Raw genomic sequence first — 22,395 nt, 5'->3', positions numbered from 1 at the left:
TTTTGTAGTATGTGGGACGAGTTTTGAGGAAGTTAGGATGTGTTTTAAGTTTTGGGGTTGGCGTTTGCTTTTTATTATTTTTGTTGTTTTAAGTATGTTGTTTACTTTGTCGTTCTGATTGAGGAGGATAAGGTTTTTTGTTATCTGTGTGAATAGTTCTGGGTTGTTTGTGTTGTGTGTAGAGACGTATGCTAGAATTTGTTCTTTGTTGTGTTCTTTTGGGGTTCTTAGTTGGTCTATTGGAATTTTTTCAGCCAGTTCAATACCTTTCTGTATGTGGTAGTGGGTATCCTCTTTTCCGCAGTGTTATTTTAGTTCGTTCAGTCTAGTTGAACGGAGGTGTCTATCTGTTACTATGGTTCAGACTCTACGTGCTAGGGAGTAGGGTATTGATTTTAGACAGTTTTTAGGATGATGGCTTTTGAAGTGGAGGTATTGCTGAGTGTCTGTGGGTTTGTGGTAGATGTCTGTGATTATGTTGTTGTTTTTTATTGTTACTAGGATGTCTAGGAAAGGTAGTTCTGTGGGGCTTTGTTCTAGTGTGAAGTTTATTTTTGGGTGTAGATTTTGTAGTAAAGTGTGGAGTTCTTTGATATCCCCCATGAGGTTTTCCAGAGGATAAAGCAGTCGTCTAGGTATCTTTTCCAAGATTTTATGAAGAGTGTTTTATATTGTGCCCGTACTTTTGCTCTATCCTTTCATAAAGGGTCTCTTCTAGGAAAGCGAGTGTAAGGGTGGCATATGTCGGTGCCATTTTGGTACCCATCGCTGTGCCTAGTATTTGGATGTAGGTGTCTTTATTGAATTGGAAGGAGTTGTTATTGAGGATTATGTCGATGCTATCAATCACGAATTGTTTATTAAATCTGGGGTGTAAAGTCTGTGTATGTTTGTCAATCCAATATGCGATAGCTTCTATTCCTAGATTGTGTGGGATATTGCTACATAGGCTGCTAACGTCGAATGTGGCTAGTATAGTCCCATCGTCTACTGTTTGTGGTAGGGAGCTAAGGAAGTGTGTGTTATCTCTTACAAAACTTCTGACTAGATTGGTGAAGGGCTGTAATAGTATATCTATTAGGTTGCTAAGTCTGCTTGTTGGGCATGATGGTCCTGCTACTATGGGTCTGAATGTGAGGTCGTTAGGGTTTGGGGTGCTTATGTATTCTGACTTTTGTATGTTGATGGCATGTCTTACTTGGTTAGATTTGTGTATTTTGGGTAGCCCATAGAAGATGTTTGTTTTTGTTGTGAAGTTTGTAAGGAAGTCTTTTTCTTTTTTCTATTGTATGTTGTGCAGAGTTTTGTTATTTTAGATATGGTTGTGTCGTCTATGTTGGAGCTAATTGGTTTGTAATAATTTTCGTTCCCTAGTGATTCTGAAATTTTTGTTTTATAGAAGTTCTTATTCATTATAAATACTGCACTACCTTTGTCTGCTTCCTTTATAACTAAGTTGTTATTGTGTTGGATTTTTTTAAGTGCTTGATTTTGTTTTCGTGTTAGATTACTGGTGGGGTTTTCTTTTTGTTGGGGGTTGAGGCTCCAGAGTGTTTCAAAGAAGGTATTTAGTTCTTTTGTGTTGTTATGTTTGTTGGGGAAGTATGTTGATTTGTTCTTCACTAGAGAGTCATCTGTTGTGTTATTACTGTCGTTAAGTATATCTATGAGTCTAAATTTGCGTTCAAATTCTTTGAGGTCTTTCTTTAACTCTGCTATGTTACTTCTGGGAGTTGGGCAGAATTTGAGGCCTAGTTTTAGTACTTCAATTTCGTCCTTTGTAAGCGTCTCTGTAGATAGGTTGATGACTTTGGGTTTTTGTATATATATATATATATATGTATATATATATGTATGTATATATATATATGTATATGCATATATATATATGTGTGTATATATATATATATATATATATCGGTTTCGATTACAGCTGATGCACCCAAGTCATATGAATACATGTTTTTTTGTTTATTTTTTTGAAATCGCAACTTATAATATACAAACATCGATAAAACATTAACTCTATAATATACACGAAATCTGCACGAATTAAAATATCATATTGAAGCATACTTTACGACCGGGCTCTGCTGGGCGTCCTTACTAGCTTAGATAAATACTTTTTGCAGTTTTAACAAAAAAAAACTACTCCATTTCCACTGAACATCTACAGAATACCAACATCAATATATTAACATATGAATGAGTCCCCTATGGAATTTCCACAGGTCCCGCTAGTAAATATTAAATATAACAATGTGTTCTTCTTCGTTTTTTTGCTAACAAGATCTATCATACGACGAATAAATCAATAATCATTTATTTTTTGTTCGAAACGTTTCATTAATTTTCTGTAGATTAGTGTGAATAGAAACACAGAACATGATTCTGCAAACAATGTTGAAATGGACCATAAATCTAGGTTCCTTTTTTGCCTGCCATTCTGAAAACGGAAGCTTATAAGTATTATATTGCATGAATATTAAACACCATTCGCAAAAGTAATAATGCGATATCGAAACGAAGGGAAAAGTGCAGCATGTTTCCACCAGCAAAAAGTCCTTTAAAATTGCAACTGTTTTAGGTTTGTAGGTCTTTTAAAAATGACAATAATGTTTAAAATTCCAGAAAACAAGTAGTTTCTAAAATCTGAAGAAATTATAGTTTCAAATAGTGGGAGATCACTTTTCTATATTGATTTAACATAAAATGAGCACCCACTTTATGGCCATATTTTGGGGGGAAGTCAACGTAAAATGAACACTCACTTTATGGCCACCTTTTTATTGGGGGGTCTGGTAATTTTTTAAGGAGGTTGTTTATTTGGTAATTATGGTCTTGTATACCAGCATAAAATCTACATTTAAAAATTGTTTCCTAGTGGTGTCCGGATTCGCGGAAAACGAATATAGCATCTAAAATTGGGGCCGGCAACTAGTTTTTAACGTACTGAAAAGATACTTTTCCGCAGGTTTCATACAGTAATGTAACGCGGCAGCCATATTTACCATAACATAAAATATCCCATTTAAAATTTCCGCAAATAAGTAGTTTTCTGGATATTAAGCAATGTAATCCTTTATATTATAAGTGGTGGTCATTGTTGTACGCGCAAATTTTTGCCGGCAAAATATGCGCGCTTGCGCGTACAACAATGGCCACTACTTATAACAAAGAATTGCATTGCTTAATATCCAGAAAACTACTTATTTGCAGAATATTTAGATATATATAGAATATTTAAATGCGATATACGTTTTCAGCACACCCGAAAACCTCTTACATCAATTTTTTTAAGGTAGTTTTTTGTTGGTCTACCAGGCAACAATTACCCATTTTACGTTAAATCGTGCTCATTTTACGTTGCCCCCCTCACACACACACACACACACACACACACACACAAAGGTGGCTATGAAGTGGGTGTTCATTTTACGTTAAATTAATATAGAAAAGTGATCCACCACTTTTTGAAACGGTAATTTCTCCGTATCTTAAAAACGACTTATTTCCTGGAATTTTAAACCTTATTTTCGTTTTCAGCACCTCCGAAAATCTTTCATAGTGTTAATTTTAAAGGATCTTTGGAGGGTGGAAAGATGCTGCACTTTTACCGAAAGGAAATGATAAGAATTTTAATTTAAATAGGTAAAAGTGCCGTATTTTTCCACCCTCAACAAATCCTTTAAAATTACTACTATTACGTGTTTTCGGGGATGCTGATAACGAAAATAACGTTTAAAATTCCAGAAAACAAGTACATTCCAAGATATGATGAAATTATAGGTTCAAAAAGTGGAGGATTGCTTTTCTTTATTATTTTAACGTAAAATTAGCACCCACTTTATTGTCACCTTTTTGTTGGGGGGGTTCAACGTAAAATGGGTAATTGTGGCCAGGTAGACCAACACAAAACCTACCTTTAAAAAACTTACTTTCGGCGGGTTTTCGAGTGTGCTGAAAACGAACATCACATTTAAATTTTCCGCAAATAAGTAGTTTCTGGGGTATTAAGCAACGTAATTCTTTATAGTATAAGTGGTTACCAGTCGTACGTGCAAGCGTGAGCGGCAAAAATATGTGCGTTTGTGCCTACAACAATGGCCACCACTTATAACATAATGGATTACATTGCTGAATACCTAGAAAACTCATATTTTACAAATGAGTCACTTCTTATCAAGGCCCAGTGGCCACTCGAGGATAAGGGTTAACGGGTGTAGAGTAATCAATACAGTAATCGTTAGTAGTGGAAATTTGGAAATTTGGATTACTATAGAGGACGGCTCATTGAGAGCTTGTTTACGTTGAACTTGAAGACGACCATATTGTAGTCAGCTGGAAAGTAGGGAAACGGAAGAGAGTTCCACACTCATGTTGTTCTAAGAAAGAAGCTTTGTTCATGGAATCTACGTTTGGGTTAATGCACAGATGAAGAGTGGGGGAAATTATTGATAGTGATTTCAGATAAACGAGTTTTTTCGTGCAAGTTTTGCGAGCGAACACCATACATTGCACTTGCTATGAAAATAAGAATAAAGCAGAGATAGGCTCTTCTGTGGGAAAGAAGTTGCAGGGAAGAGAAAAGAGCATCCTCCACTAGGCAAAGTTTATTTTTAAACCTGTAAAGCCCGGATAAGGTGCTCCTAGCAGCTTCTGCCCAGCGTTGGCAACAGTACTCCTACTTGGCTCTCATACAGGTAGAGAATTGCATCAGCAGTGAAATATCTACTGGAGCGGTAGAATGATTCCACCATCTGTCCAGCAATCTTGGCAACGAATTTGATGTACATGTTTCATTGCAGATCAGGAGTAAAGGTTAGACCCAGAAGCTTGTCAAAATATGGAGCCTTCGTAAGATAACAGTCATTCATTTCAATTGATTCCAGACGGGGATCAGAGCGTTGATGATGTAAAGATAAAAACTTGGTTTTAGATGCATCAAAATTAACCAGCCGCCTATTTCTCCATTGCCCCATGTGCTCAAGATCAGAAAAGAGAGAATCAGAGAGAACTTGGTCGTTTATGGCCTTTGAAGTGTTTCATAGATGGTAGTGTCGTCAGCACAAATGTCTACGAATAATCTTAGGATGTGATCTTGGAGATTATTGATGTATATAAGGAAGAGAGTTGGGTCCAAGATGGACCTCTTCCAGCATTAATACTGTGAGCTTCTGATTTCCGCCCATCAACTATTACTCTTATGAACCTATCAAAGAGAAATGATTTGATAATTGAGAAGACATTGACAGCTATTCTGTAGCTGGAGATCATGTGGAGTAGACCTTTATGCCATACTCTATCAAAGGTCTTTTTTTATGTCAAGAGTAATTGCCTTAGAAAGGAAGCCTCTGTAGAGAGATTCGTGAATCCTATGAGATATAACTATTAGCACATCTGCTGTAGATCTAGCAGAATGGAAACCATATTGCATGTCACTAAGGTTATTTTTTCTAGGGTGGTTATTTAACACAGAATCTAGCAACTTACTCATGACACACAGGAGACTGATTGATCTGTACTGAGAGGAAGATGAGCGATCACTTGAATTCTTTAATACAGAGCATGTTGAGTAGGTTTTCCAGGGTGTTTGGAAGCAATTCTCCTTAAAACAACGCTTAAACAGTTTTGTAAGTATGGGAGCTAATTCTAGTTGAAGCTTTTTCAGCACTATAATTGGAATGCCGTCAGGGCTAATTGCTTTACTGGAATCAAGGTTTTTGATTAGCTTAGAAACATCACGCAGAGATATTTGTATGTCGCGTAGTGTGTTTTCAGATACAGGAGAAAACCTTGATCACATAGGTTAGAATTATCTGCAAAGTTCGTGGCAAAGAGTTTGGCTTTGTCTTATGCTGACAAGATTACCTCAGGTCCATTGATGATTGTTGGGATAGAGAACACACTTCTGTTCAGGGCCCAGTTTGCTATTATTTGCAGAAAATTTAAATGCGATATTCGTTTTCAGCACACCCGGAAACTTATAGAAAATTAGTTTTTTTAAGGTAGATTTTGTGTTGATCTACCAGACCACAATTACAAAATAAACACCAATTCTTAAAAAAATAACAGATGCCCCAAAATGTGGCTATAAAGTGGGTGTTAATTTTACGTTAAATTAATATAAAAAGTGGTCCCCCTTTTTTAAACTATTTTTTTTTTTCATATCTTGGAAACTATTCGTTTCCTGCAATTTTAGACGTTATTTTCGTTATCAGCACCCTCGGAAACCTATGATAGTGGTAATTTTTAAGAATTTGTTGAGGGTGGAAAGATACTGCACCTTTATTTTTAAATAAATAATTTAATTATGAATTTAAATCTACCATAATGCATTCTGATTTCTTTGTAAACAATTAAGCAATATTAATATTTTTGTTGATAGCTGAAAAAAGTATTTCTTTTCAATTTAGAAGAATTAAAACAGGCGCTAAAAGTCTTAGTAAATCTTAGTGTATTAAAATGTGTATTGCCAAATTTCACGCGTGAAAATTTAAAATAATCGAACTTAAATAATTTATAAGTATTTTTAAGGAAATGCGAAAAATATTGGCTAAGATAATTTGTAAAACAGGAAAAATAATTTTAATCATTAAAATAATTTAAATAAAGAGAAAAGTGATGACTTCATTTTTTAATGTGACTCTAAAAACCTTGACAAAATTTAATTGCTAAAAATACTTTTAAAACCTTTCTAAATTGAATATATGCTTATTTTAATGATAATTATACAATTTAAAGAATCAATCAAATGAATTGTGTAAAAAATATATTACTTACATTTTTAGTAAAACGCCAGTAAAAATCCATTAAGTAACGATTTGAAAAAAAAACTTTAAAAATACGGATTCTCATATAGGTTAAAATGTACTTCTCATGTACATTAACTTACAAATTTTGTTGTTTCTTTCATTTTTTATATAAGAAATATTTTGTTTAACTTCGAACTTTTCGGAAATGAATTAATTATTCAACATATTTTTAGAGGGCACAGTTTGCTAATGTAAATGTTTATGCTAGAATTGCCGTAATGGCTGATTTGTATTTTCTGTCATGACACTTAAAAATTCCATACTTATTTTGAAGATTATAACTAGGCCTATGACAACAGCATATTCTTTTCCTTGTTTGGATTCTCAGGTATATATCTATTGATATCGCATATGTTTTTATGCAGAGTGATGTGGTTCTCGGTTGATTGTCTTGTAACATCCTCTCTGGAGAAGTTACGCTAGGACCCCTGATCGTCTTCGTGAAACTTCGGAAAACTCGGCTCGTGTCATCTAAATCTCCGAGAGGCGGTCACATCTCTGGTATGCTCAAAATGAATAACAACATTCACGCAGGCAAGAAAGACAACAAACGCTTGAATTCTATTCTATGGAAGGTTAATTTCACAAAGTTTACAGACGTTTTACATATATGTACACGTGAAATTCTTAAGACATTTCTCCTCAGAGGAGGCGGATGGAGAGGCGAGTAGTCGCGTCTCAGGGAGCGGTATTGTTATTTCGAGTTTCGGGCACAAACTCTGGCTGGAAACTGACTAATTTCGCGCGACACTAGCATTATGTATCGGCTTGTGTGTGTGTTTGAGGTGGAAAATCTCTAAGCCAATCAAATTACGCCACGAATTTGGGGAAAACCCCAAATTTTGCGGGTGTGCAATTCGGCCATATCACTAATTTTGCAATCTGGGCTCAAAGTCAACATCTAATTCTCGTGACCCTAGAGGTCACCGGCTGTCAGTCAGAACCCCTGGTACTGACTCGTCAGGCCAGACGATGTCAGCGCTATTGTTCTAACATTTCCTGTCGTCAATTTTGAATGAGAAAATATATTTCCGATTTTCAAACAATAAAGCAAATATATATATATTGACAATGAAATATATATCTATATCCCTTACTTTAAGTTTTTGGGATATCCGCCATTGCCCGGGATTTATTAAAGCTATCTTAGCATACCCAGCTCCCCAATGAGAGGCAATTCGCTCCCTCAGGTCGATCACGTTACAGTCTAACTGTGTCTAACTGTGTCTAACTGTGTCGGATATATACTCGAGAGTAAAAACACTGAAAAGAATTTGCTGTTGTCATAGCCCTACTTATAACAAACTGATGACAAGATTAGTCATGTTTGGTTTCAATTCATGCAGTAAACTGACCTAACTCCCGATATAAAAATCTGAGGATTTCTACAGTTGGAGATCCATCAGTTGTTCGTGTATTTCTTTTTGACACAGCCATGACTAGGAGTTCGTGCTTAGTGTCGTGTTAAGAATGGATTGTTAAATAATTTTATTAGCAATCGATCGCATTTGAAGTACAGTTGAATTGAAGAATGTCTTAAAAGTTCGTTGATCCTGAAAAGTAACATTTTTGTAGGAATTGCCCGTTACTCTCATTTGGACTAGTCAGATTCCTCCATGATAAAAATCAAAGTAATTTAAAAGAAACTCATTGTAATATTCAAATATTCTCAAAAGGCAGTCAGCATGAAAATAGCGTATTTCATACATGAGATGTTGACAATTGATGGATTTATTCATCAATTTCCCGTGGATTAAGGGTGCATTGTTTTCAAAGCTGTACTTCTAGTGTCACCAGTATGGTGTTGTTTGGTTTCGTAACCAAGTAGAATTAAGCAAAATAAATTTTGGAAACGGGAGAGTTCTGCTAGCCAGGAAAGATAAATTAAAATTCATTATTTTAAATATTTAAATTTTTCTAGTCGCTGTGCGCATTCATAGTTAAATTCCCAAGCATTTTTGCAAATACATATATATAAGATTTTTTAATTAAGTAATTATATTTCAATTCTTCTAATATTTATTTACATAGTTTATTTCAACTTCTAACAAACCAAAGAAATCTAAAATTACACTCGAATTTACATATTTTTCAGTGTCGTTTTCTGAATAAAATTCGTTATAGACTTTTTGTCTTGTAAATTCTAAAAGAGTATCTTATTCAATTATGTAACAGCTAATCTATAAAGTGAGTAATTTTGGTTTGTTTTACAAAATGTTTCGTACAATTACAAAAGTATTCTCCTGGACGTTTATAAAATAATCAAATTAGTAGATATCAAATTTATAATGAATAAATACTAAATATTTTCGTTTAAAGTCTGTTATTTTTGGTGATATGTATATTGAAAGTTTCGAAAGCTATTCATATGCAATCATTTAGTAAAAATTAAATAGCATTAAATACCATTTAAATTAAATACATTAAATATCATTTAGATTAAATAGCATTAAATATCATTTAGATTAAATAGCATTAAATATCATTTAGATTAAATAGCATTAAATATCATTTAGATTAAATATCAATTAATATCATTTAAATAAAATAGCATTAATATCATTTAAATTAAATATCAATTAATATCATTTAAATTTAATATCATTTGGCATCATTTAAATTAAATATCATTTAAATTAAATAGCATTAAATATCACTTATATTAAATATTTAATATCATTTAAATTAAATATTAAATATCATTTAAATTAAATATCATTTAATATCATTTAAATTAAATATTTAATATCATTAAAATTAAATAGTATTAAATATCATTTAAATTAAATAGCATTAAATATCATTTAAATTAAATAGCATTAAATATCATTTCAATTAAATAGCATTCAATATCAATTAGATTTAATATCATTTAAATTAAATAGCATCACCCTGAGAGAATTAGGTGTGGATTTATAATGATTTTTTGATTAATAATTCAACGACAAAATTATATAGTAATGATAAAAAGTATCATTTAAAGTTATCTTTTAAATATTTTGTTAAAACTAAAATTTATACTTAAAACAAAGAAAACATATTCCCGGGCAACGCTGGGTAGGTAGAGTTAGCTCAAAATAAAGCATACATATACTTTAGGTGACATACTCCTGATGTGTATATCCCCGAAATATGTTCCCCGCTGAAAAATGATACTCCTTTCGGGTAGACGAAAGTGTGTTAATTTTTAATGCGAAAAGAAAAATTACGATGGTCTGATTGAAAAACAACGAGAAAGAATTTTATTGTTTAAAAAATCATATTTTTACAAGGAGTAAAAAAAAACAAGACTGTTCTTTTTCTCGTGACGAACTTGACAAAAGTTGAAGAAGTATCAAGGTGATAAAAAATGCCACCCGTTAAGACAATTCACCTTCCTTCTGCAATCCAACCATATTTGATGCAAATACACTTGAGACTATTTCTGTCTTGTCCACCGAGTTTTAATCATGAATACTTAACAGTTCTTTGTTTATCACTGTTTTATATCTGCTACAACAACGACGTGTCAGAAAACCTTAACTGACAATAAAAAAGCAGTTATAATCAAATAATAATACCATTGCCTCCAAAATGTGGCATGTTCATACCATGAAAAGATTCTAGATGAACCTATAACCGAGGAATAGCCTATCAATTAGTAACATTTCCAAGATTGTCATTGATAAATGTTGGGGAGAAGTTGGTCGTCAGTTCTGTCAAAAAATAAACAATCATTCATTTAACTGTTGACAGTTGTCCTAACATGCTGAAAATTAAAGGGAATCTTGGGGCCATACTTTCCGTAAACGTTTTGTTGAAAATGTCCCTTTCTTACACCAAGAAACAAATGTTTGAGAATGAAATGGACAAGAAAATATTTGGATATATACATGAATTCCGTCCTTTAACTGATGTGACCCCAGATACCCTTGGTGAACCTTACGGTTGGCAAATGATTCGGTGAATTTCGGAGATGATCACCACCCTCATTTGAAGCATGAACAACAAGGTAAAGTAGTCATTATTCGGGATAATTTTGTTGAGTCTATTGGAGTGGCTGAGGGAGTAAAACTGTCATCTACCGCATATCACAACTTCATTACAGAATCTTTGGTCCCTTGACCTACTTCATGCACTATTATGGAACTTTATTTTTATGCATGACTCTCACTGCGTTACAAAAACCTCTATTCAAAAAGTTGATCATCTAACCACCGATTAAATTCTGATTTATATTTTGAGGCATCAACCGAGATGTTTATACGGATGGATTTGACTGTGGATTGAATACAATTTAGGGGAAGCCAAAGTTAATGCTACTATAAAGCAATTAATTGATGCAATTCTTATGTGCTTGGTATAATAAAAATTCACGGTCGTCATGTTAGTATGTATTCAAGTGGTTTAGAAAATATAATTATGTTATTGCAATTATTTGTTAAGTAAACTCGGACTTGATCCTTATTTTATACGTTTATTCCAACAAAGTAAAAAAAATTGTCAATTGTACTAAATTCTATGTTAAACCTATTTTTTCTAATGATGTGGACATTGCAGTATTTCTGTAAGTTTTTCGAGAAATTGATTCACAGAAAATGTCGCAATCATCATTGATCGGAGTATATATACAAAGTGTTTGAAAAATTGATTTCATAGCTTATAATTATATACGTATGTGTGAAGAGGTATCTTTGTGTGAATTTCGTCCATTGCTTTTCTTTTGCGTGGTTTTTGGTTTATGCTTACTATATTTGGTCTGGTGTATTCTGTTGTAATATTTTGCCCAACATTCACAGAATGCTATATGCTGAGTTGTACCTCTCGATCATGATGCCCAAATATTTCTTCTGGGTCTTAAGGCGTTTTATAATGTAATGTTTTCATAGTTTTGTTGCTGTATGTGGGAAAACCAAGCCCAGGCTAATATATATATATATATATATATATATATATATATATATATATATATATATATATATATACTAAGTTATGAAAACATATGACAAATAAGCTACACAAAATATTCCGCTTTCCATCCTAGTAGAGAACCATACACACACTCACGCCTACCCATATTGGCGTTCAAAAACGCAAATTTAAGCTAAATTGAATGTAAGTATTTAAACAACCTATATCTCCTTTTATATCGTCTTTTTATTCCTCTATAATTTTACCTGTTCATATTTAATTGAAGTATGCTTGTGCTCACGTCAATTTTAACTTCAATTAACTTCAAATCGAGAAGGCAAAAAGAAACTCCGCACAATGGAAAATTGTGTTTTAAATGTAACTTTAGAATATTAATGCAACACAATTACAAGAGAAACACTATGAAGTAGTTAATATTTAGTAGCATACTCCTTCTGCATTTGACGGCCTTCAATCTTTTGAGCATTCCTTGAATTAGACTGCGGCAATACTCCACTGAAATGGTATCTCACTACTCTTTAATTTTTGTCCAAATTTTTTTCCAAATTAGCGTAGCTGTTGCTTGGCGTAATACCATACGTTTTCGAAGGAATTGAGGTTTGGAGATTGCGCAGGCCAGTCAAAACACGCAATATCATACTCTTTAAGGAACCTCTTGATATTGCCAGCTGAATGAGAACATTATCTATCATGAAGGTGGGATTATTATCGAAATGCCGACCAAATTAGGGTAGAAAATACTCAATCAACATGTTAATGTACTTGGTCGACTTAATTCGACCTTGAAAGCATACTATACGCGCTGGACTATTAGCACTAATAACGCCTTACACCAAAACTGAACCTCCACTATCTTGCAGCGTTGAAAATATGCACCTAGGATTAAATTCTTCGTCCTTCCTTCAACGGACGTACTGCCTACCATCACTGCCTAGCATATTGAACTTGCTTTCGTCGCAAAAAATCAAATTCGACCAATTTGAAGAGTCACGATCTTCATTGCGTCGAAGTCCAGACAGTGCTTGTTCTTCTTTATAGAAATCATTTGCTTGCGTCTTGCAACACAGCCTTCCAAATTAAATTCTTTAAATCTGTTCTTACCTGTATGAAGAGAGCACTTTTTAACAATAGTACACTGATGTTGGTTTTGAGGAGCCGTTTCAAGTCTGTTATAGAGTCTGTGGATCTTGGTAGCATTGTCTTCCCTGTGAGAAGAAACTCTAGGACGACAAGACTTAGGGACATCACGAACACTGCCGGTGTGTTGGTGCTTTTGCACGATTATTTCTACCGTTTTCTCATACCATTTCAATCTTGTAGCCAATTTCCCGATTGGATAAACCTTAAAGGTGGAGATTAATGAGCTCCTGAGGATCACTAAGAGAACGTAGATGCATATGGACTAAATGTTACACTGTATAACCTGTAACAACAACGATTGGCCCTCGTCTAGGAGAGGCCCCATGTTTTGACAAGCTTCTAGGCTTGACCTTCACTCCTGATCTGAAATGGAACACGTAAAGAAGAGACGTTGCAAGCCTATCTTTGTTTTATCGTTATTTCCATGGCAGGTACTCGTCTGAACTCCAATCTCTGGCCCCCGTCGTTAATCTTTTACAAAAAACACCCGTCTAGCTGAATCTACTGTCAAAAACTTTCCCCACTCTTAGAACTGCACGCCTGTGGAACTCTGTTCCGTCTGCCTGCTTCTCTCCTGACTACAACTTGGATGTCTTCAAGTCCAACGTAAACAAATTCCTGATGAACCGCCCCCTTAAGTAGACACTCTAAAATATCCACACTAACGTACTGTACTTGCAATAACCCTTATCCATGAGTGGCTTCCGGGCCTTGATAAGTGGTGACCACCTTGTAAAAAAAGATTACGATTAGTGATGCTTTGTTGCCCAAAAGGTGGATATTTTATGCATGTTTGTTGCTGCGGAGTTTCTTTTTACTTTCTCGATTTGAAGTTATTTTTTTAAATTGACGTGAACACTAGAATACTTGAATTAAAAGTCAAGTATAAACAAGTAAAGTTATAGAAGACTAAAAGACGAATAAAATTATATATATATATATATATATATATATATATATATATATATATATATATATATATATATATATTGTAGTGGAGTCGGCAAAGGTGAAAATAGGAAAACACGACGACTGGTGAGAATACGAAGAACATTTATATCCAGAACAGGGTTAGTGATACAGGAAGATTAGTAAGTCCGTGTGGAGTCGTCTCTGTACGACATTCGGATAGCTCTCATTGAGCGGTCTATACTTGCTGCTTATATGGCTAATGGATAAGTCCATCTTAGTGATTATAAGGATGTGTATGACCCCCATAACACCCCCCTCCCACGATTTTTGTTCCGGGGGAAAAACGGTAATATTTCTTCCTTTTTGGATCGATGATAAGGGGTTCAGTAACCTTTCTCTTCCTTGTCGATCGGCGCTGTTCTAAGTTTGCTTGGGGAGGCTCGATATCGAACATATCATATAACGTATCGCTAGCTTCTTCCTCAACTTGAGGTGTGTCTTTGCCATCATTACGACGACGTCTAATTTGATTTATGTGTCTCTTGTGAGTGGTGGTAGGGCCTAGAACGATTTAGGTTGTGTCTCCAATTCTTTTGTCAATTGTTACCTGTTCCCAAAACGATGTATTGTTTCCGTATGCTTTAAAGAAAACTTTTTCTCCTAATTTATACTTTTTTGTGGGAACGATAGTGGTCCTACCTGAATTTGCTTGTTTTGGCAGTAGTTTTTCGAATACTAGTCGTTTTTCGTGCAAACATGGTCTCTGTAGGAGACGTACTTCAGGGGTATTCGGGTTCGGTGTGATCCTGTAAACCTGTAAGAACTGTTGTAAGGCCTTATCTGAAAATGTTCCCGAAGCTTTCTTCAATGCTCTTTTCTAAGTGTCTACCAAAATGTTCTGCCTGTCCATTTGATCTTGATGATACAGAGGCATAGTAATGTGTTTTATTTGAAAACTGTCGCAGAATTCCTTAAAATCAGTTTATGTGAACGGTTCCCCGTCGTTGCTGATTAAGCAATCGACAACGCACAATCGGGCAAAAAGTTCATGGAGGAAAGAGATAGTGACCTCTGTGGTGGGTCTCTTGCACCTGAGTACTTCTGGCTATTTTGAATAGCTATCTACTAAAATCAAGTAGTAGACATCCTCCATTGGTCCTGCGAAATCCACATGTATTCTCGACCAAGACTGGTCTGTCTTTGGCCATGGTTTTTAGGTGATTGGTGGTGTTGTAGCTGCTAGAGAACAACCCTTGCAAGAATCCACCCAATTTGAGATGTCTACATCCATATTTGGCGAGTATACATAACTCCGCATAAGGCTTTTCATCCTATTCTTCCCTGGATGTCCTGCGTGAAAATCTCTTAGTATTCGTTTCTGTAAAGTCTTGGGTATAACCACCCTTTCACTATATACTAGTACGTTGTCACACAAGGAGAAAATGACCGCTATCTGTCGATGTTTCAAAAGAAGCGATCACAGTGTCTTCTAGTTTTTCGTTTTGACTTGGAATTAGCCTTGACAATCCGTCAGCATGACCAATTTTTGTGAGGGTAGGTATTCTAACTTAAAGTTATAGCTAAGTAAGATCGTACCCCATCTCAGCAATCTGTTTGCTGTATACACAGGCAGTCCTTTCTTTGATCCCAAGATAGTTAGGAGCGGTTTATGGTCGGTTTGAAAATTAAAAAATCTTCCATGCAAATAACGATGGTACTTTGTTACTGCGAATATTATTGCGAAGGCTTCCTTCCCGATCTGCGAGTAATGTTTTTCCAAAGGTAATAACGTGCGTGACGCATTTGCCACTGGTTTCTTGCTTCCATCCGGCATTCTGTGTAGTATGCAAGCGCCTATGCCATGAGAGCTTGCGTCACTGGCAACTATCATATCTAATACTGGATTGTAATATGTAAGAGATAGGTCGGACGTCAGTGCAGCTTTTATTTTGTTGAATACCTACTGGCATTCAGATGTCCATTCCCAAGTATTGTCTTTCTTCAAAGGTTTGTTAAGTGGGCCCGAATGTTATGCATGTTGGGAATAAATGACTGGTAATAGTTGGCCAGTCCTAGAAAGCTTTGTAGTTCGGCGACGTTCCCGGGAGTTGGTATGTTCTTCATTGTAGTTGTCCTGTCAGGATCTGGTTTCTTCCTTCTTTGTCAATTATGTATCTTAGGTATTTAATTTCTTCTAGGAAAAATTCGCACTTTCCTTCCTTAACTTTGAACCTGAAATCCTGTATCCGTGAAAATACTTTTAGTATGTGCTCTCTATCTTGTTCCTTGGATTTGCTGATGATAATTATATCGTCCAAGTATGCAGTTGCGAAATCGAGTCCGTCTAGCATAGTATCCATTATTTCTTGAAAAATCGCCGGAGCGACCTAAACTCTAAATGCTAGTCTCTCAAATTTGTATAAACCCCTGTGGGTGTTTATGCAAAGTAGCTTTGAGCTATTTCCCTCAACCGGAATCTGAAGATAAGCCTCACTGAGATCGATCTTAGAGAAGATCTTACCTCCGTTCAGTTTTACGAAAATCTCCTCGGGACTAGGCAGTAGATAATGGTAGTCTTTCAAGACGGTGTTTAGCCCAGTCGAAAAGTCAGCGCAATTGCGGATTTCCTTCGATTTCTTTTTGATATATACGGTAGGAGCTGCCCATTGACTGAATTCCACTTTTGATAAGATGCCAGTCTTGACTAGTCTGTCAAGTTCCTCATTAATTTTCTCTAGCGAAGCGAATGGTACGTTCCTTTTTCCCCCTAAAAACTGGTTCTGCATTGGATTTCAGTTCAAATTTGGCTGTTGCTTTCCTACATTTACCCAAGCCCACTGAAAAAAAATTCAGGAAAAAGCTTTTTTAGATCCACTTTAAGTTCTTGTTTTTCTGTAGAAAACGATTCTACTTTTTGGCAAAAAGTGTTGATCGGTACATCCCACAAATTAAATTCCTGAAACCAATCGGTCCCAAACAAATTTTCTGTGTTCTTGATCACAAATAATTTAAGTTTTTTCGTTGTACCATTAAAAGTGACATTTGTAGTTAGTTCTCCTTCAAAATTTATTTTTTCTCCAGTTACCGTTTTTGCTGACTTGCCAGTTTTATGCATAGTCGGTCTATTTAAATTTTTCCACGTCTGTAAATTTATTACCGATAAGTCCGACCCTGAGTCTAACTGTAATTTAACGTCCTTGTTTAAAATTTTAACTAAGACGTATTTTCGACTGTTATTTTCGTCTTTCTTATTCATTCTCGTCTGTTGAACCCGAATTTTATTTTCTTCTGCCATTTGCAGTGTGAGCTTGTGTGTCCTATTTTTTTTGCAATTAAAACATTCTTGGTATGAAAAAGGCAATCCTTTGACCAATGCAAGTTTCTGCAGCGAAAACAAGGGGTTCAAGACTTCTGGGTACCTCGTCTTTCGTGCTTAAGTGGAAGATAGCGTCTAGTTTCCGTTTTGTTTTTTGGAGAGTACCCCTAAGTTCGTTTCTGTATGTTCTTTATGTGTGTAATGCCAGCTTCTTCGATGTTCTTTGAGTCCTTCTGGATACTAATGATTCTTTGGCAATCTTCCGCCAGCTTTTGTATAGTTAAGCCTGGTTCACTTTCCAGTTTTTACAAAACTCTTCTACGGATCTCAGAGTCTCTTGTCGAAGTTAACCTCTGGACGAATATGAGGCACTTGAAATTATCGGTACTCAATATGACAATTTAAAATTGCCACAGCGTTTGTTAACAACCGAGGCGAAAGTCAAATAGTCCACATCGTCTTTTTTCGTAAGGTTCAAGCATGTCCACCGTCTATGGAACAGCGACGATTTCGAACTAAATAGTTCAGTTAGTCGTTTAACGGTTTCCGTAAACGTCAGATCGCTAGTCTTTTGTGGCAAGATATAGTCGACGAATTTGTCGTGTTCCGTAGCCCCTAATTTGCTGAGTAACAAACGAACTTTTTTTTATCTGCTCAACTTCCACAGTTGATAAATTACAGATCTTCATACCGTCTGAAATACACTTCAAATGTTTGATTTTCTTCAGGAAAGTAGGTGAAATTATTTATTGTACTTAGTACCGCACTCTGGGAAAACGCTGTATCGCTCTCTGTAGCTTGATTCTTATTCATTAAAACCTAGAGTAGTGCTTCAGTTCTCTCTTTCTGCTCTGTTTGCAATGCAAAAAATCTGTCATCAGCTCTCTTTTGCATTTGGATCATTCTTTCTTCTGCCTGCTGTAGTCTATCGTCAGCTCTTCTTTGCTGGTCCATTTGAAATTAAATTAGACGGGTTATCGTCTCTTTCACATCTTCCATTGTGCCTCTTTATTTTATTTTCTCGAAGAGAAAAAATATTTTAAGGGTATTTGTAACTTAAACGGAAGCCACAGCAAGGGAAAACTTTTATAATTTCTGGACCAGTATACTCTTCAGTAGTTGTAGCAGAAGTGCAAAAATTATAGATTAATTTTGCATACACTTATTTTCTCGTTGACACGTGTTCCTTTTGTCTCTGATATGCCAATAGTTTCAGAAATGGGTCAGATTTTTGTTTTACCGTAGAGAAAAAATAGTACAATATACTACATACACCATGCAATATACAACATGAAATATACAATACAATACAAAATATGCAATATTACACATACAATATAAAATATACGATATAACACATACAATGTAAAATATACGATATAACACATACAATGTAAAATATACAAGTGGGCTTGTGTTCAGCAAAGTTACGGTTTAAAAAAATTATTCCGGGTTCCGGTTTTCAATAATAGATATCGTTATGCGAGCAGTATTTTCCTCACTCCGCTGGCGAGCAAAAGTTTAACCAACCGAAAAGAGTCTTTATTTTAAATTGCTTTAAAAATGTACAGGCGAAAAAAAAATAATAGAAGGTATCATTTCCTTTCAGTGTGCGTGCATGCGATTGACAAAAAATGGGTTGGACGAAAAAAAAAAAGAGAAAACCCTTTTTTTAAGTCATCAAAACAAAAAATAGCTTCCCAGCCCGTAAAAAGAATATTTGCCTTTTTCACGCTGTCTCTTTTCATTTTCCTCTCTCGGTATAGTTCCAACAAACAACTAGTCGGTCACAATAACCACTTTGTCATAAAACAAGAATTCATTTCCCGAAATTTCCGTAACAGAAAAAAATCTTCAACATAAAGTGCATATGTAATTTGCATAAACAATTGCGTCGACCTGTTCTACGACAAATTAAGAACATTTATATCCAGAACAGGGTTAGTAATACAGGAAGATTAGTAAGTTCGTGGGGAGTCATCTCTGTACTACATCCGGATAGCTCTCATTGAGCGGTCTATACTTGCTGCTTATATGGCTAATGGATAAGTCCATCTTAGTGATTATAAGGGTGTGTATGTCCCCACAACCCACAACATATATATATATATACTAGCATGGGTGCCCGGCGTTGCCCGGGTGTTTGGAGGTGTGTTTTGAGCAAAAAAAAAATGGTAGAAGGAAGGCAGGCTCAACCCCGTACTGTAAAAGTGAAAAAAACGTGACGTCTTACGACCACCGTCAAACCGGAAATGACGTAGGTTTAAATTTAAGCTAGGCAACCGAAAGGAGAGGATAACTTTCGAAAATATCGGCGAAAAAAGCAATCCTTCACTGTAGAAAAGTGCCCAGTTGAGGGTGAAGAAATTATTTTTTAGCCAATTTTTCGGTATTTGTCGTCTGAAGGGACGAGTTTCAAAACAATACTCATCTTGTGAAAATCCATCGCCTTTGTCGAAAGTTTTAGGCAGACATGAAAACATACATACATATATTTATATATTGGTAACCTAAATTTTCGACCCAAACCGATTAAAAAGCTTGCCCTATCTCTGAATACCTTTTATGTAAAATTTCAAATGGTTCGATCAGAAATTGTGTGAGTAATTTGGTAGATACCGAGAGATCAAATTTTTTTAAACTTTGATCCCTATTATGACCCCTTAATATTTATTGTTTTGGGCTCAAATTAAGTTATTACGTTAGATCCATGTCCAAGGAACCTATATCTAAAATTTCAATTGTTTATACTCAAAATTGACGGAGGAGTTTAGTAGAGTTCTTAAAGGTTAAATCGTTGAACTTTGACCCTTTAACAGCCAAATTTCTGGCCAAAAACGGATTACAAAGATTTTCCCAAATCTCAATACCCTGTATATCACATTTTGAGTCTGTAGACTGAAAATTGACAGAGTTATTGCGGAGGGAAATGTACACAGACACACAGACAGACACATAGACAGACAGACACTTTCCTTTCATATATATATATATATATATATATATATATATATATAATGATGAGTTGTAGACGACGAAACAAGTGTCAGTGGATCCTTATATTTTTTAAAATAATATATAAAATTATTCCTAACTTGCATTTAGGTAAAAATGCACTTTCGTATAAATAATTGAATTCGTTCAAAGAGTATCGCTTACAAAAACAAATAAAAACATATATATATATATATATATATATATATATATATATATATCACAGAATTCCCGCATAAGCCTGAAGAGTCCTAGAGTGGATGAAACGCGGAATATTCAGTGTAGCTTAATCGCCATATATATTTTATAAATTACTATATATATATATATATATATATATATATATATATATATATATATATATAGTAATTTATAAAATATATATGGCGATTAAGCTACACTGAATATTCCGCGTTTAATCCACTCTAGGACTCTTCGGGCTTATGCGCGAATTCTGTGATTGTTTATCGCTTTTATATGCTCCTCTTCTATTGAGATTTTAGTTAGCCAATCAGCTTTCTAGTATCCACCGCGCCCTTCCTATCAGCCAATGGCCATGCATTTTATCGGGCAAAGGATCTGTTTTAAAACTAGGTTAGTGTTTTTTTGTTAGTTTATATATAAATATATATATGTGCACATACATATGCACATATATATACATATATATACATACATATAAGTGTGATTGTTTATGTATATTCATATATGTATATATATGTATATATGTGTGTGTGTGTGTGTGTGTGTGTGTGTGTGTGTGTGTGTGTGTGTGTGTGCATTCCTATATTTTTCTGGTGAGAGTTCACTACCAAAACCTGTAAGAATCAATGGAAGTGGTAAAATCTTTTCTCTCTATTACATTCATACCACTTAAGACCGTTGCAGATACGTCCACAGGAGAATTCAGTGAGTTTATACGTGCTAATAGGGGGGGGGAGCTGACTTCTTATTTTCGGATTAGTTACTCATTCATTATAGATTTCTGTACATTGAATTTATGGCAGTTTCATACGCCCAATTAGTATTACGTTGTCGATATGGAACCAGACGACATTACAATTGGTAAAAAGCGACAACAAAGAAAACAATACAAAAAAGAAAACAAAACACATAACAAACCGTTATACTTACACCTAACAATTATACGGTTAAAAATACTTTTTTTGCATAAAACAAACCACCAATAACATAAAATTGTCAGTCGGTCAGTTTTCTGGTTTTATTTATTTCTTTTTTTTTCCATTTATACTTTTTTTCCTTTTTGTTTCGTTTCTTTCGTTTTATTGTAGAATAATAAAAAAAATAAAAACAAAACAAAATAAAATAAACATAATTGCATTTTACACGGTAAGTTTTCTGGGAGTTTTTTTTTTTCATTTGTATTCATTCCAATTCGTTTTGACTGTTTGTTTGTTTGTTTGCTTTGTTTTGTTTTTTCCTGTACTCTGCGGCTGACACCGATGACTGCCGGTCTCGCCCGATCAATGCTTGACGGGAATTCACGAGAATTATGGTAAAATTATGCAAGTCTACCTTCATTTTTGTTTTCACTTTTTCTTGGGCCCTAAACACCTACAAATGATTTCGTAACACCCTTTCTTACATTTTTCCCCAGTTTTTGCCATTAATTCTTTCAATTTTACGCGTATAAAACACATAAATATAACATTATACATATTTGGGTCCTTTGGCTTACCAGGGGGGTGGGTAAATACAGTTTTATTTCTTCGCCAGATTGACCACTAACAGAATAAATTCAACATAAATCATTACGTGTTTATTTCGTTTACAAAATACGGTCCGCTGTTTGCATTTACAGAAATTTACTCCCGTCATATATTAGTTAAACCAGGGGGGACATCAATAAATATAAAAGTGAAAATGTGTGTGTGTGTGTGTGTGTGTGTGTGTGTGTGTGTGTGTGTGTGTGTGTGTGTGTGTGTGTGTGTGTGTGTGTGCGCGCGCACGTGTTCGCTTCTTCTTGTATATGTCCGCGAATACTTTGGCTTGCAGCGAAAAAATAGGTCAGACTTCCTCGCACCTGTTTTTTGCTTCATAAATCTTCATATAACGCCTTTATCAGTTCCTCTCCATCGTGGCAGAGATGGTTAGATGATTGCTTTTTTGCCTTTGGATTCCACCTTCGCGTCAAGGCTTCGGGCTTCAATCCGACCTTCCGAGCACAACTTTTTTTTTCTTTTACACCTCTTCTTAATACACACACCTCAAAACACCCGGCCAACGCCGGGTATCCCCGCTAGTAAAAATATAAAGTGTTGTTCAGTGGTTTCACGAAAGAAGGAC

Source organism: Euprymna scolopes, chromosome 9 (assembly GCF_053919585.1).
Source record: "Euprymna scolopes isolate OS-2025 chromosome 9, ASM5391958v1, whole genome shotgun sequence".
Classification (NCBI taxonomy): Eukaryota; Metazoa; Mollusca; class Cephalopoda; order Sepiida; family Sepiolidae; genus Euprymna; species Euprymna scolopes.
The sequence above is the reverse complement of the archived record's forward strand: the minus strand, read 5'-3'. Positions refer to the sequence as shown.